This window comes from Aphelocoma coerulescens, chromosome 3 (assembly GCF_041296385.1).
Source record: "Aphelocoma coerulescens isolate FSJ_1873_10779 chromosome 3, UR_Acoe_1.0, whole genome shotgun sequence".
Classification (NCBI taxonomy): Eukaryota; Metazoa; Chordata; class Aves; order Passeriformes; family Corvidae; genus Aphelocoma; species Aphelocoma coerulescens.
In genome coordinates, this window is record NC_091016.1 from 49,127,455 (window position 1) to 49,143,107 (window position 15,653).

Below are 15,653 nucleotides of genomic sequence, written 5' to 3' on the forward strand. Positions count from 1 at the left end.
TTACTGCCTTAAGCAAGAAAACTATGTTCAAACCAGAGAAGAGTTCCTGTGGATCCCAGCACAGCCTCAATTTGGCAGTCAGGATCAAGGGACAGTACAAGTGCTAAGAAAGAGCAGAGAAATGAAGTTATCTTGTGCACTACCACAATAGTTTGGCCTATACTTGCATTTAGCAGGTTCTCTTCTCACCATAAGTGACAATGGCACATTTTTTTTCAGTGGAAAATGCCAGCTTATCAAAACAGAATTTCTATTGTAATGCACTCGCTTTAGCTAAGTTTCCTTGGGACATCAGTGACAGAGAAGTCCTTTCGGCTCAGAGAAGGAAGGAGAAACTCTCCAGAAGAGCTGAGCACCCAGCAGTGACAGTGCTCACCTTGGCCAAGAACAGAGTGATTCAGTTCAATTAACTGAAACAAATAATGATTGGTCTTTGGCCTGGGATTGAGTACCCTCTGGAGCAGGATGTGGCTGGACAGGAGGAGCCGATAGGAGAGACAACACAGAAACACCACGGCACATGTTTGATCAAGCAAACCTCATAGCTTAATTTATTTCAGGACTGGATTGAAAAAAGGGCAGTCCATGCCATGGGTAGGCTGCAGGTTGCAGGGAAGGGCTGAGACCCAGCAGCAGCATCCCACCGCTTCTACACGTTTCTAAGACAACACTTCTTCACAGTGAGTATTTCACAGGCAAATGAGAGCAGCCTTGTGTAGCTTTCTCTAAAACTTTGGCTTCAGGGCTAACCTTAGACAGTAGAATTTCAGAAGGAGGACTACAGCCAGGAAATAGAAAATAAGTGAGGTTATTTGTTTATAGAATAAAAACATCTTATTGATCTGGGAGAGGAATTTCTGAAAGATAAAACTTAGACAATAGTCTCTTGGGACCCTCAGGACAACCTAGCACAGATGTCTTGTTACGCTACATTAAAAAAATAAAATAAGAAAGAAGAAAGAAAAGAGAGGACTGTGAATTTAACACAATATTTATAAATTGAAATAGTTGCTTCTAAATTCAGGAGTCCTATGTAGTTTAACAAGCACAATGATCTCTTAATAGGCTAAGTCAAAACCAAAAATCTGCTTTTCTGGTCCTTACCTATTTCCTTTCAACTGCCTAATGGCTTCCCCTCAAAAGGTGTTACAACATCATCCCTTTCTACTTCAAAAACTGCTTTTCATTTATGAGTTAATAATTTACTACAAGCCTCAGGTAGTTCTTTGTAAAAAAATGCATGGGCAATCCCAGCTGCAAAGTCAGCCCTGGCGCAGTTACTCTTCCACATCATCATTAAATCACCTTAAAGCTGCTCGATACAAGGTAAAGAGCCTGGCCATTGCATCTCTGCTTCATCAGCACTTGTTATCAATATAATCCAGCTCTATTTGCAAGCATCCTAAAGGGCATGAAACACTCATCTAACTTTTGCACCAAGATATGGAAAGCAAGCCCAAAATTGCTGACAGCCTCTCTGCTTTTGCAGATTCTGCTCAGAGGATCCACTCTGTTTGTAGGAAAAGTAGACCTTGGTGTATTTCCTGTCAAAGCACATGGAAATACAAGCAGATGTGCCCTTGCCAGCCCACGTGAGTGAAAAGTGGGACTGCAGTGTTGTATCATATACCCATGAAAGGGAGGGCTGAAGCCCAGGTGAGCCATCCTGCTGAGTGAGGTCCTGGGGATCTTCAGTGTGGGGAGTGAAAGAGGCCAATTTGCAGAGCAGGTTCCCAGCCACACTTAGCTGGCAGAACTGGCGTACCCCAAGGTGCTTAAGGCATACTTGTAACACACAAAAATGGTTTCCCACATAAAAAAGCATGTAAGTGATGGGCCAAGGAGGGGGAATGTGAATCTTGGACAGATGAAAAGAAATACGTAAGGATAGGTAAGTACTGAGGAGGAAAGAGCCGAAGGTGGTCATAGGTATGGATTGTATATGTCAGGCCTATTTTCATGTGAGAGCTGAGGATTTGCTGCTGCCCTTTAAGCATTAACTCTCAGAGGCCAGGTCCTCTGCTCCCCAAAATTAACATACTGATACTTAGTTGGAGGTGTTTTGAGTGTCTTTTCCTGAGGCAGATCAAGTGTTTTCTTTTCAAGCTGGAAATTAATTTAATGTTAGAATTCTTGGCTTGGGTAAGTTTTACTGAAACAAAGGATATTCTTCAGGGAGTACATTTTATAGGAAACTTGACTATTAATATCACATACAATGCTTCACTGAAAGTTACTAGAGACTACATAGGAAAAATCTTATTTACATTACTTACATATTCAAATAGTAGAGGCAAAACATAATAAATTAAACCAAATTCAGATGCAGCTTCACTGAGACAAAGGTTTTGCTATGTGCAGTTTGAATGCTCTAAACATTCTAGTTTTCTTCATAATTACATCAAATGCTTCCTGCCCCATGTCCACTACATGGGGTGAAAAAACTTTGTGTAAATAAACAAAATTTAGTTTGAGTCTATGAACCTTCCTTACACATGAAAATACTTTGAAAACTATGAATAGTCCTAAACAAATTTTGGGGGAGTCATTGAATAGTAAGTGTTAAAATGCAGAACTCATATACCCGTGTGTGTATATATATATACATATAACTGCTCTAAGCTAAAATGAGTGATGGCTCTGGCCCAGAATGGACAATATATTATCTAGAGGAGACTTTCCGTGTTTAATAAAAGCTTTTTTCCTGTCAAGCTGATTTAAAAACTGCAGCTGCTGCATTTGTTGGAAACTCATTATAATCCCAACAGAGTGTTTTATATTTGAATAACTGCAGTGCATTCTAACACTTTTTTTGTTCACTTGAATTTCTGCTACTATTACACAGAATACAACAGATTTTTGATAGAATTTGGAACCCATTAAAAGAGACAGATGTCTCAAAAAAACATTTTTAAAATTCCTCAATAAATTACATTTATGTGCAGTACTCCTGTGAAAGCCACATTTTTTTAATGGTCACAGTCAGTAGAATACAGCAGTCTCCTAGATAATGTGTGAACATGAACCAGATTTACAAGGATTGTTTTACGTAAATTACACTTTTTTAATAGTTATTCCTTTTGTAGGTGATTACAAACGTAAAAAATAAAAGGTGTGACCGGTTTTTTATTTTCACAAGTTCTACTATGTAATGTTGTCTAAATCAAGCTGTGTCTTTCCTCTGCTACACTTTCCCACCTTCCTACCATATATCCTTTTTACCTGGTGTAATATACTATTAATATCTTCTGACATTTTCTTGTTAGTTCTCCTCAGTCTTGTTGTTTATAAATTTTCCCGTTATTTATGACCCCAGTACACACACTCTACTCATACTTTTTTCATGGCAAAAATATAACACATTGAGAGGAGAAGAAAATGAAGTCTACTACTCTGTCAAATCCCTCCTCAGCCCCAGGCATCTAATACAAATTTAAGCCTTCACAAAATAAGAGGCTCTTTAAAGACAGAATTAAAGTCTGCATAACCTATATTTTGACATATACAAGATCCTGTGACCACAGCTGATAGAAATGAGAAGGCTTAATGCTGCACATGAACTAGTAATGTACCTAGAACTGTCATGGCAGATGTAGCCTTAAATTGCATTTTTAATGTACTCAAATAAGTTATACATAATTAGGATTAACATTGCTATCCCCTGACTGTTTCATGATTAGTATGTGTGAGCTTTAATATTGCTTAGGAGAAGGATCAAGTGACCCTAATTTTATCCAGCTTGTCTATTTAAGTGCTTGATCTTTTTCTGAAAGAGTTGTTTATATAAATAACACAGGGAAGGGAAGCTGATCTTGTTCTGGTTAAGTTTCTTTTAAACATGGTGTAAATTACAGTTTCAGTTATTCTTGTATCTTGTAGAAGTGTACTTCAAAACATTTCACATCAAATTTAATAGAGATGGTGAGGCAATGCACAAAAATGTAGGAGATGAGAAACCTTATTCATATGCATCAGTATAATTACTCTAGCATGTAGAAGTGTTTCTTCATTTTTGAGCTAAATATTTTCTTTTCCAGTTCACTGTTAAAGCAAATAGAATATGTATGCTATCTTATTGTTGATTAAGAAAACCCTCCTAAAACCCTGCACCAGACCTCAGAAGCATCATTGTGCAGTGACAAAAGCTTTTTATTGCTAATTGTAAAAGCAGGGCAGTCTCCAGCAGAGAGTTGCTGGGTTGCTGACTGATGCTTTGACAGATAACAGACAATCAGTGCAACACTCCAAGATTCCCGGTGGAAAAACAAAAGATGCTTAATTTACGAACAACAACCAGGCATCCACTTAGGGATACCATTATGCACTGGAAAAGACTCCGTTCCACGCAGACATACAATGAGCTCGCTACAAAGTAGGGGAAGCGTTGGGTTTTCCCGTGAAGGAATGGTCATGACACTCATTAAAAGCCCCGAACCCTTCTTTCCCAGCTTGGGTGGGGCTGTCTAGTGTTTACACAGCAGGTCTTGGCAACAGAGCAGAGGTAGACTGTGCTCACTTGTAGATTTAGACTTATTTTAAGGGATTTTCTATCCCTCAGTTTGTCAAAATGGGACTATTGGATATTTCAGTCCTCTACCTCCCTGTAGCAGGAAGGTGAGAGCTAGTGAAGACACCATAGGTAAGGCACTAGTCATCAGGACACTGGGGACATGGAACAAAGGTCCAGCGATTAATGGGGTTTCTAAAGCTTTCAGTAGCATATTACAAACAGGCTGTGGCTGGACCCTTTTCTTTTCAATATAAATTGCACACTAAATGCAGTGCAGGAGTGTGAGTATGAAATACAGGACTGTTATGCCGGCAAAGGGCAAGTTTTACTGAAGCAGCAAGGCAGATCTAAGGTTGTTATGTTTGCTTACTCCAATAACAATCCCTTTTCATCTTTCATCAAATCCCTGTTGTTGTTATTATTTTTATTACACGGATGCTTACTGTGATGGCAGGAACATGCCAGCCACAAGCAAAACCACGCAGACAGAGGTAGGTGCAGGCAAAGAGGAAGAGGAGGTCTCTGCACCAACCACGTCACAGGAGAGCTTGGGCAGATGCCAGGGAAATGCATGAGAAAAGTAGAGGATGCCAAAAATTTAGCAAGCATCTGAGGAAGGCTGAGATCTGTAGATCTTTTAGAGCAGGAACTAGCTCATTCAGAGCACATGAGAAATTTTGGGTAGGGCAGAGCTATCAAAGCAGCTCTGAAAATACAGGGTCTCTGTGCATAGCAGTTTGGCTACTGCCATTTGTTTTATCAGGTCTTTTGCTTTTAACTTCACCTAATCCTTTCCAAACTCTGTTGTCTCATTGAGCACTGAGCTGAGTGTGAAGACTATTGCCTTGTGGAATTACTTGTAGCTGCAGAACACGGGAAGAGGAAGTGAGACATAAAATGCATCTAGACCCTGATTGGTTACAGGAAAGACTTGCTCCCACACCTGCTGACTATGCAATTAAAGCCACACAGAGTGTACCAGTGCCTCATGGAGCACTGCAATAGAGGCTGGGCATATCCAACAGCATGTAATTAAACCGAAGGTAGGTTTGTCCAGACACAGGAAAGGGGGTGTGTGGGGAAAGAAATCTGTCAGACCCTCAGCATGAAATCACACCAACTGAGAACTGAGAAATTTCTGGAGGAGAGCAGAGGCTTTGTCAACACAGAAAAAAAAAAAAAAAAAAAAAAAAAAAAAAAAAAAAAATCTGAAGAATAATTATAATGTGTCAATAAATTACTGACTGGGCTGAGGTTTGGTTATCCCAGGCACTCTGCATCTGGTGCAATGGCAAAGCTGATTGGAAAACTGCTCCTCCACAGTATTCCCATGCAAGCATGTGGAGCTTCCTTACTATGATCTAGAAGCTCTGTGGCACACTCGAGAGAAAAGACAGTTTTGAATCAGTCTGTAGAGGGGAACACAAGCTATGTTGAGACACAAGCAGTGACCTTTTGACCATGTTTGGTGGTTTTTAACACTGTGCTGGAATGTACACTGAACAAAGAGAGCAGTTTCTATGAAAACAGGTGCATTTGAACTGGTCAACCAAATACTGCTGAATAAAATAGAAATGCTACCGAGATTCCTGCCAGACCCCCTGGGTGGGGGCTTTCAGTTTAGACCAGGGGAAGCTATCTCTTGCATAAGATACAGTTAATTCCTGTGGCACCCTATAGCTGAATGACCTGCCATCAAAAGCTGCCCTTCTCCTCTGGCATGCAGGAAAGTTGTCCCTTCCCATTCATATGTACACTAGGAGCTCATGGAGCTTGCAGGAACTTGCTCTGAAGTTTGTTGTTATTTTTCTTAAATTCTCGAACAATATCCGAACTACATTCCAGAGCTGAAACCAACACAGCAGTGCAACACTCAAAACTATTCAGCAATTTCCCTTACAAGTTACGAAAGTGCACCTCTTACTAAAGGAAAAAGAATGCCTGTTACCTTTATACAGCCCAACCCAAAGGAATATCCTCCTGGTAAAATCCCTGTCTCTGGGCCCATAAGCTTTTCCCCTTTAAACTTCTTTTCTTCAAAGTTTGCTTTTTCATTTTTACTTTAAATATCGTCACAAGGCTTCAAAAGCTGAGTACATGTTCATGCCAGAGTAAACTTTATTGTAAATTTAGTTACTTACACATTTAGTGTCAGCAAATGAAATGAGAGACGCAGTACTTCATGCTTAGAGTCCACTTTTCTCGTGGATGTTTGTGACAGGAGATCTGAGTTCATTGCATGAAACTGTGTGTTTGGGTAAATCTACAGAGGCTTGATGGTAATTCAGACTACTCCAAAGAGTATGAAAACAGATCAGTTCTGTGAAGGAACTAGAATTGTCATACTTGTGGGGAGATCCCTGTAAAATAGGTACTTTTCCTGTTAGAGTATATGTGGGATTAGTAGACACCCAGGCTACCAAAGACAGACCCTCTCTTTCCACTGAACAGTTTTATGTAAGTGGAGAACGGAGCATTGGTCATGCATTGGATTTTGGAAAACAACAAATTCTGAGAAATTTTTTTCTTTTAATTTTTGCTTCTTTTACCCTGAATTAAAGGATGTTCAGTATTTAACTGTCATTCATAGAGAAAGTCTGTTTTATCTTTTTTTTTTCCTTCTTCTTCTTTCCCGTATGGAAAGAATGTAATTTTTCATTCCTTTTCTTCTGGAACAGTGTAAAGTCATGTGAGAAACATCCATTTTAAAAATCAGCTGAGCTTTTCAAAGCTTGTGAAAACCAATTATGTGCAAATTCCCTTTGATTTTATTTCAGTGTCTACATAAGGTGCACAGGAATGGTAATCTGGCCTATTTGATTCTTAAACAGATTATTAAGCAGAACAGTAACTAAAGGCCCAAAGAAAGAGGGACACAGCACTACGTGCTAAAGTCTAAAAAGGTAGATGCTGCAACTTTCCTGACACTATTAGGTATTGCTGAGTTTTTGCAAGTCTGTTCAAGATTTATTGTCTCCTGGAGTAAAAAATAATTCCTTATCTCGCAAAAGTAGAAGAAGAAAGAAAAGCACAGGTCCAAGGGGTTTTTTAATGTAACAATTTTTGATTTGATAGATTCCTGTTTTATTTCTTTATTCTTAGATTAATCTAGAGTTTGGAAATAATTTACAACAACAACACAGCTCCACACTGTGCATGTGGCATGGCTTGCCCTTACTTGTATCATCTGTATATTTATGTGCCGTGTCTACCCTGAAACATATTACCAGCTTTTCCAGCACTCTCTAAAGTAACTTCTTTATAAAAATCCCCCCCAAACATATTAATCCTCTTCCATTTCTTCTAAAAATTCCTTAGATAGCTCAGTGAAAGCCATATACAATCAAGAGAAGCTACGCACACCCTCAGAAATCACATTCGTCTAATCTGATGTTACTTATTCAAAAGTCAGGTATTGCTGAACTGAGTCATGTTGGCTTCTCACAGTCAGTTCTTCCCAAAAACGATTCAGCCCACCTATCTGGGAGACCTTGTTTGGAATGAGGTAATTTCCTTGGTGGCGTCAGTGCTATTCATTCTCTGCAGGCAATACGAGGTGCCTAGAAGACCGGTTTAGCCCAGATTCCTAAATTTTAGATGCCTTTAGACAGATGTAACAAATTCCTTCCTAAATCCATTGCTGTTTTCCTTTAAGGCATTAGAAGAGACTTCTTCCCCTAGCTTGCTGGGAAATTTTAAAACTGCTTTGTGATGTAAGCATTGCTCTTCCCTTAAAACGGAAATACTTTATAGAAAACAGAATAAAAAAAAAAAGAGTTCATGGACTGAAGCTCAAAAGGATTATAGAAGGATTTAGTCTGACCTCCTGCACATTACAAGCCACAGACTACAGATGAGATAATAAAGATTTTTTTTTTTCTGAATGACAACGTGGAAAGTATTGCTTTTAGAGTAAAAAGGTCTTTTAACGAAATAATGGAGTAATTTCCATTGAAGGCAAATTCCTGGCAACATACAACTTCACTTTATAGTCTTCTCCCTAGAAAAAGCAGTATATTCTTCTAGAGATTTGGTTTGATCTGGCTTTAATTCACAAATGCTTACTCAGATGCTAGAGGCGAGTATAAAATGCAGAGATAATTTTGGCTCTGAGTCTCTTTAAAAATCAGGTTTGTTTCGGGGAAGATTTAATGATCTGTTTGCTTTTTTAAACATAGTTTTCTAATTTCTCAGATGAATATTCAAAGGAAAGTGCAATCATTATCCACAGCTTTTTATTGAAGGAAGCCCAGTAAATCATAGACAGGAGACTTTGTATCTCAAAGACAAACCTTCAGCTTTACAGGAAGAAGATGCTTTTGCTACCGGCGTTTGGGTAAGCGAGAGCAATTAAAACTGACATGGCATTGTGCAGCTACTCAGGCCAAACATACAATGACTGTATTATATATTACAATAGCCACTTTATTTGCTGTACTCCTGCTGTGGATTTCTCTTAGCAATATACATCTAGTGAAGACAGTAATTGTCCTAGCTGCCTTCCTTTTAGTCCTGTGTAAGTCCTGCATAAGTATTTACTGTGTAGTAAATACTTATATATATATAGTATAGCCTTTTTAGTCTGCATACAGACTTGGCCTTCTTGTACATGGAAAGCTGATGTGATCTGAATCCATAGGGAAATACAAACAGCGGCCCTTTGTTGCAAACCACATTATCACATTGAATTTTATTATAAAAATGATTTTATTCAGTGCAATTTGTGCTCAAATTGGTCGTGGAATATGCAAAAAATAGCATTCTGCATCAGAGAATCAGGCAGTGTCAACTTCATATTTAGAGAGAGGCCACTCAGGAAGCAAAGTCTGCTGTCACAAAGGAAACTGCAGGTTGTGTCTCTTAGCACATGTTGGGACAGACAGACACCAGAAGGCACAGAGCCTGGTTCCCCAGGGCACACTCTTACCTCTGAGCCTGTGGTGGCCATCTCAGAAAAGTCAGGGAAAGCATCGTGGAAAGGGGAAAGTGGGTGAAATTAGCTCTTGAATTATAGTATGTAATTGTAGGTAGTGGTATAGAGAACAGTTTGTATAAAATAGATGTATTTTATTTCTATTCTTTCTCCTGGCTCTCTGTGGAGCTTTCAGATTATACCAACCACAAAGGGCTTGATATTCCTCCAGTTAGCAAAGGTGAGATCACGTATACCTGTGTCAAGGAGCTGAACTGATGTGGTGAGTGAGGACACTGAGGGATGGTGTGTTAAGTGGGGTCATTCTCCCCTGCATTACACAGTCCCAAATGTGCGACCTGAGGTGTGAGGTGGCTGCCTTGCATGAAGTATTTGGTTGCACCTGAAAAAAGGGACAGTGGAGGATCTGGTTATTGCCTTTTAGGTTTTGATTTTTAGTCCCAGCTGCATCCTTCTCTGCAGTAGCTTCCCTTGCTTTCTAGGGAGTTAACAGCCAGTGTCCCCAAATTACATACCCCAGAGACATCCATACCAATGAACATGAGCCATAACAGTACATTTCTGCAGGCTGGGTGTGGTGAGATGGCCAAACATTTTCTCATTAAAAGTTCTCTGCATGCTCTGAGGTTAAATTTTATGACCTGATGATTCTTCTGAAAAAAAAAAAAAAAAAAAAGAAAAAAATAAAGAAGAGGAATTCCTCTGGAGGAAGGTTCTTGGCTGCAGGCACAGGACACGGTGGCCAGGGAAGTGACAAAGGCTGGGTGGAGGGGTTGGGATGCAGGAGCAGCCTGGAGGGAAGCTGACCCCCAGGCAGCTGACACCACAGGCAGGGCTTGGGAGTGTGTCTTCGGCTGCAGATGATGCAAACACATTTGGGATAGTTGGCTCCTAACCCTGGCATGTTTCCGTGGCACACACACCTCCCTGACAATCACATGCTGTTACTTAATGTGGGAGGCTGCTGTGATTATATACTAACCACAGTGCTAGAAAATTATTAACCCTCATATAATAACAGAGCTTTAAATTGTCCCTTTTTATCACCCTCCCTGCCTATCTTGCAGCCTGTGTCAGTCCCCTGTACTTATTTAACACCATCTATGGAGAGCTTTTCCCCTTGATTTGTAGTAATTTATCATCAGACTGTGAAATTATTTTCCTCTCATCTCAGTTCTCCTGGAATTCTTCCTATTTCTGGTTTTGCAGATTTGTTCTGAAGTCCTCTTCATCTTGGGCACCTAGGAGACAACATGTGAGTTTTCAGCCCTTTTTGATTTGTGAGCTCCTAAAAATTTGTAATGTAAGTTCATACTGTGGTACAGTGTAGTTAGGCCTGCTGGCATTAGGCTTATTATTTGTAGTTACCTTTCTTTGACCTTCTAGAACAGGCTGTGCACTATAAATACTGGTTATATAGCTGGGGTTGTAGGCATACCAGTATTATATCAATTTCAGTGCCCCAGTGACAACAAAGGAGACCCAGGATGAAACATAATCAAAATCACAGAATCTAAATGTAGCGTGAAGAGCTAGAAAAGCCATTATACAACCATACCCATTTTATTAGAGGTAGTTTGTACATGTGCATAAGTCCACTTTTTCGATAGAGGGAGTGAAAGGGTCAGAAATTTCTAACAGATAAAGAACATTTCAGATGATTCAGATTTCAGGTATAAATAAGTTAAGCACAGAGGAAGTTTTCCTGAACATCTTGGTTTAACAAAAAAATCACCAAATTATTTTCAAGAAATTCAGCCCACTCCAAAGTCATATTTAATAGAACCATCCCCAAACTCATTAGCTTCTGCAGATGTGATTAAAACAGAAAAAGGGAATGGTCACAGTATTAATTTTAATCACCAACATCTCATTCTTAGTACCTCCTGAGTTTTGTGACCGTGTTTCTTTGGAAAATACAGTCAGAGTCAGTGACAAGACACAGAGTAGTCCAAAACTGTTTCTGCTTTGACTCCATTTGTGGACATAATCACATCCACCCATTCCATGAACTGCCTCTTCCCAAATATCTGTATATACATCTAATGCTAAGATGTACGCCAAATTTCCATTTCAAGCAGTAATTTCATAAACCTGAGTACTTATGAAGAATAGAGAGATATATGCCAAGGTGAAATTCTCAGCAGTCAGAGGTCACAGTGTGGCTGATAAGCACCTTGTTCTTCCACTAATGCACAGTGGAACAGAAATACTGGGAAGACAGCAGATACTGATTTGGTTATGCACAGAAGAATGTTGAGCAACACAGTTAGTGAGCACACCGAGTGTATTTATTTGGAAATAATTTTTCTTCACATAGCCCTTCATGTTGCCATAAATTGCATCTGAGATAAGGAATTTGTTTAACTGCAATGATCTCAGCGTAGGAAACTTTGGGTATGCCCTAGACATTAACTTCTTCCACTTTTTTGCCATTGAATAGGTTAAAAGTGGCTTCCTGTATTGCATTTTTAAGGTACAACCAATTTTCATCCTGACTGCAACTGTCTCTGCTCTTGCCCTTCTGTGTGTTAAGTCAGATGACCCTTCTAATGAAGAGCATGACAATGAACTTCTAGTTCTCTTCATTGTATTCTTTAGGGAAAGTTAAGTAGAAAACAGAGGGAAATGCACAGAAAACCATACTACTGGCATTTTCTGCCAAATTCTGTACGCCCAGACAGTGGTTAAACTCTTTTCATAATTGAACTTTTTGGCTTTCACTACTGAATGAGCTAATAATCTTAGAAGATATAAGATTTTACTTGTGTTTTGGCATTACAGTGGTCAGAACAGTCTTGAAGTAAAGCTTCATTGTTGATGCTACAGCTTTTCTTACAGGGTTCAAGTTTAGTTTCTGGATTCCTGATGAAGCATAGTTCTTGTTGTCTAGAGAGTCAGTGTATACATATTATTCCATCTTGAAAATTGTAGAATTTGGTGGAGTCTTAAACATAGTAACACATTGCATGAGTTAGAACCTTTAGCTTTTTAGAGTCATTTTTGGGACACTAGGAATGGAGAGAAAATATTGCTTGTAAATGTAGGAGTGAAAGTTTGCAGTAATGCATATTTCCTCAGAGCAACTTGCTAGTCTGACATATCCATCTTGGGCTGAACAGCAGGCACCCAGAGTGATTTGACAAAGCTTTTGAGAACATCCAGTTGCCCAAGTCTGCTGGAACTAGGATTCTTCATTTGGAGCTTCTAAGACTACAGTTCGGGTTCAGCATTGCCTGATTAACCCTGCCTGGTCAGTTTGATCAGTGGCCTTTTTCCTCTTGATTTGTAGCTTTACACGGTCAGCAGACTGCTGATACTCTTTCAGTTTGTGTTTTGAAAACCAGAATAAACATGAAATTCTATCACTGTGCAAAGCCCTAACCATCTCCCTGATCCGTCACCAATACAGATGTGATGTGGCAGCAGCATTCTCCCCAGCCAGGACAGCCATAAACAGTTACTTCCACAGACTGCAGCACCATCAAGAGTGAAAGTGAGGTCTGAAATCCTCCTTATTTTCCACCTCTCATGCCACTCATCCCACTTGCTGACATCTTGAGAACAGCAGGAGGAGGATAAATGAATCTGTGGGGTAGCTCTAGTGACACCCCAGGAATTGTGTCGTGTGAATTTGATGCCCTCCGCCTCTAGATATAATTACTGAGGCAGGAAAAACACTAGACTGCTTGGGAAAAAAAAATCCGTATGAGGTAACAATAGTCTCCATGACAACACATGGAGTTAATAGAATTGATGGAGTCTGGACTTCTGCTCATTTCAACTGTTATTCTGCTGATGTTCGGCATTGCAGTATAAGCAGGCATACTGTGATGGCTTCAAACATAAGTATAAATACCAAAGAATGAGCCTTAGCTGAGCATTTTGCTGCTGATCACTCTTCACCTGTAACTGATGTATAACAGCATAGTAGCAGCTAATGGTGGAATTCCAGGTCTCCTCACTGTCCATGTAAGACACAGTAAAACTGCCTAGATTCTATATTGGTGTCGTTGTAGGTTTGCATTCCTCACAGGCAAGTTTCAGACATAGGACTCCTTGTTTTCCAGATTAATGATGTTCTTCCCTTCAACAGGTCATTCCAGCTGCTCACATCAGGGTGACTTCCTTGGGAGCATGTTCAGTGAGGAGGATTGGGTTTGTGGTCAGGAAGCAATAGGTACTACAGCTCTCTGCAGGAGCCAAAGGCTTTGCTGTGGTGTGGAGGGCGGGGGGGGCTGTACTTAAAAGTTGAGCTACCCTTTTCCACTGAGAACAGCTGGAGGGAACCCTTCAGCCTCAGTGGGGTTGAGGAGGTCTCAAAAGAAGCTGGAAAATGAAAGCCACTGCTTCAGAATAGCAGCTGTAAGATAGTCCTTCCCTGGCATGCTGTTGTCTTGTTCCCTGTCAGACAGCAGTCACAGATGCCTTATTTTGCTGCACACTTCTTTCAAACAATTGGGGATTTTGTACTTGGTAGTCTGAAAGGACTCTGTATTGGGATACTACCTCATCTTGTGGCTCATGAGTGATGGGCCTGTGGTGGGCTTTAGGTGCTGGTGGCCTGTATTTGAAATGCATCATCCAAATTGCAGCACTGCCACATGAGCAGCGGTGGGGTTGGGTTACAGCCCTAAGAGGACCGTAAAGAACTTAGCAAAGGCTGGTGGGGCTGGAACCACCAGAGCCCTTTGGTGCCATACTCAGCCTGCCTCATCTGGCTGGCAACAACTCATTCCACAAGGAGCTGCTGTTACCTCCTGCCCTTCATCAGCTCCTGGAGCACCTCTCACCTTCAGTTCTCACCTTCAGAGCTTCAGAATAGGATGAGGAAGAAAACAAAAAACAGACTCCAGCATAGCCTTATGTCCACTGGGCTCAAGTTCATCAGCATGAGAATCATCCACAGCTGATTTTGAGACTTACCACTGCCTTTCTTTTGTCCAGTGTCCTGCCTGACCAGAAGTCACTTCAAACAAAGGTCTGAAGGCTGATGTCTCTGACAAAACACCGGTTCTCTGACTCTATCCCATGGTTTGGTTAATGCATGTGGACTTGAAAATCTAAGATTGCGTCAAGGCCAAAAAAACTGGTAATTACCCAGTTCCAAAATTGTTTGAGCAATAAAAGGATTAACAAAGTTTTTTTTAATCATAATTATGATCTAGTCTGCAAATTGCTCCTAAAGTTTCCTTAATTCCCTTTCTGTTCTCTTTTTTACTTTCTCTTCTTTGTGGTTTAGGAGCAATTTGCTGCTACACTGAAGTGTAAATGTCTGCCTAGGACAGAAGGAAACTGCTGATCTGGCACATGGATTTCAGCAGTAGATGATTGTTTCACTAGAGCTTGGAGTGATGATGACAGATGTTAGCTCCTGCAACAGAGACTCTGCATAAAGCTGCTCTGAAGCACCCATCAGATACATACATTTGCTAATCAAGTCACAGTTAAAAGTGCTAAACTTTTCACTCCCGAAGTTTATCAGGTTTGGTGCTAGACTTCTAATTGTATCACCAATTGACGTTTTTTGCATTCTCTTGGGCCTTTATAGTACAAGAAGCTGTGAGGTAAAAAGGTTTTGTAGATTTCTTCTGAAAATGAAAATAAATAGTGAATAGTTCTATTTTGTATGGCCATGGTCCCATGGTTGGGCATCCCTTATTTTCAAGATTTGGCTGAAAGATATTTTTATGGTGTTTAGTACATGTGTACATATACTAAGAATAGTGCATCATTTTGTTGATTTTAAGTATGTTTCAGCTCTGTTTGCTTAGGGGGCAGGTATTCTGGGGTCCTGTCAGCTGAGCTAGCCCAGTCTCCAATGAACAGAGGCATCACACTTGTACCCCGTGGTTATCAAAATTCTCAGTGTACTTGCCAACAAAACACACTACAGTCCACTGAAATATCATATTTTTGGTGTCAGTATACCTGAACTATTGGCCACCCAAGTCTCCTGCCCTGTTTAGCTTTGTCCTACTTCTTCCCTCCAGAGTTCTGGTCCCAGTGCAGTTTCTGCTCCAGCAGATGAAAGCAGTGTTTCCAAAGGGCAGTGCTAGGGAGAACATCCAATGTCCTGGAGTAGAGAGGAGAAGCACCACCTGTTCTGCCCTTGCCAAAAAGTCACAGCTCAGTAGGATCACTGCACATAGCAAAGCCTCTTGTCAACATCTAACAGTGGGTTCTCTGCATTGCTGAGGTCCTCCAGCA

General features: G+C 40.3%; 1 long non-coding RNA gene across 1 annotated transcript; it reads left to right on the plus strand.

The window, feature by feature from the left end:
- The first annotated feature begins 5,479 nt into the window (after nucleotides 1–5,479).
- LOC138107223 (uncharacterized) lies at nucleotides 5,480–15,653 on the plus strand. Its single transcript, XR_011149330.1, has 3 exons — nucleotides 5,480–5,553; nucleotides 14,391–14,535; nucleotides 14,686–15,653. It is a non-coding gene; the product is annotated as an uncharacterized lncRNA (long non-coding RNA).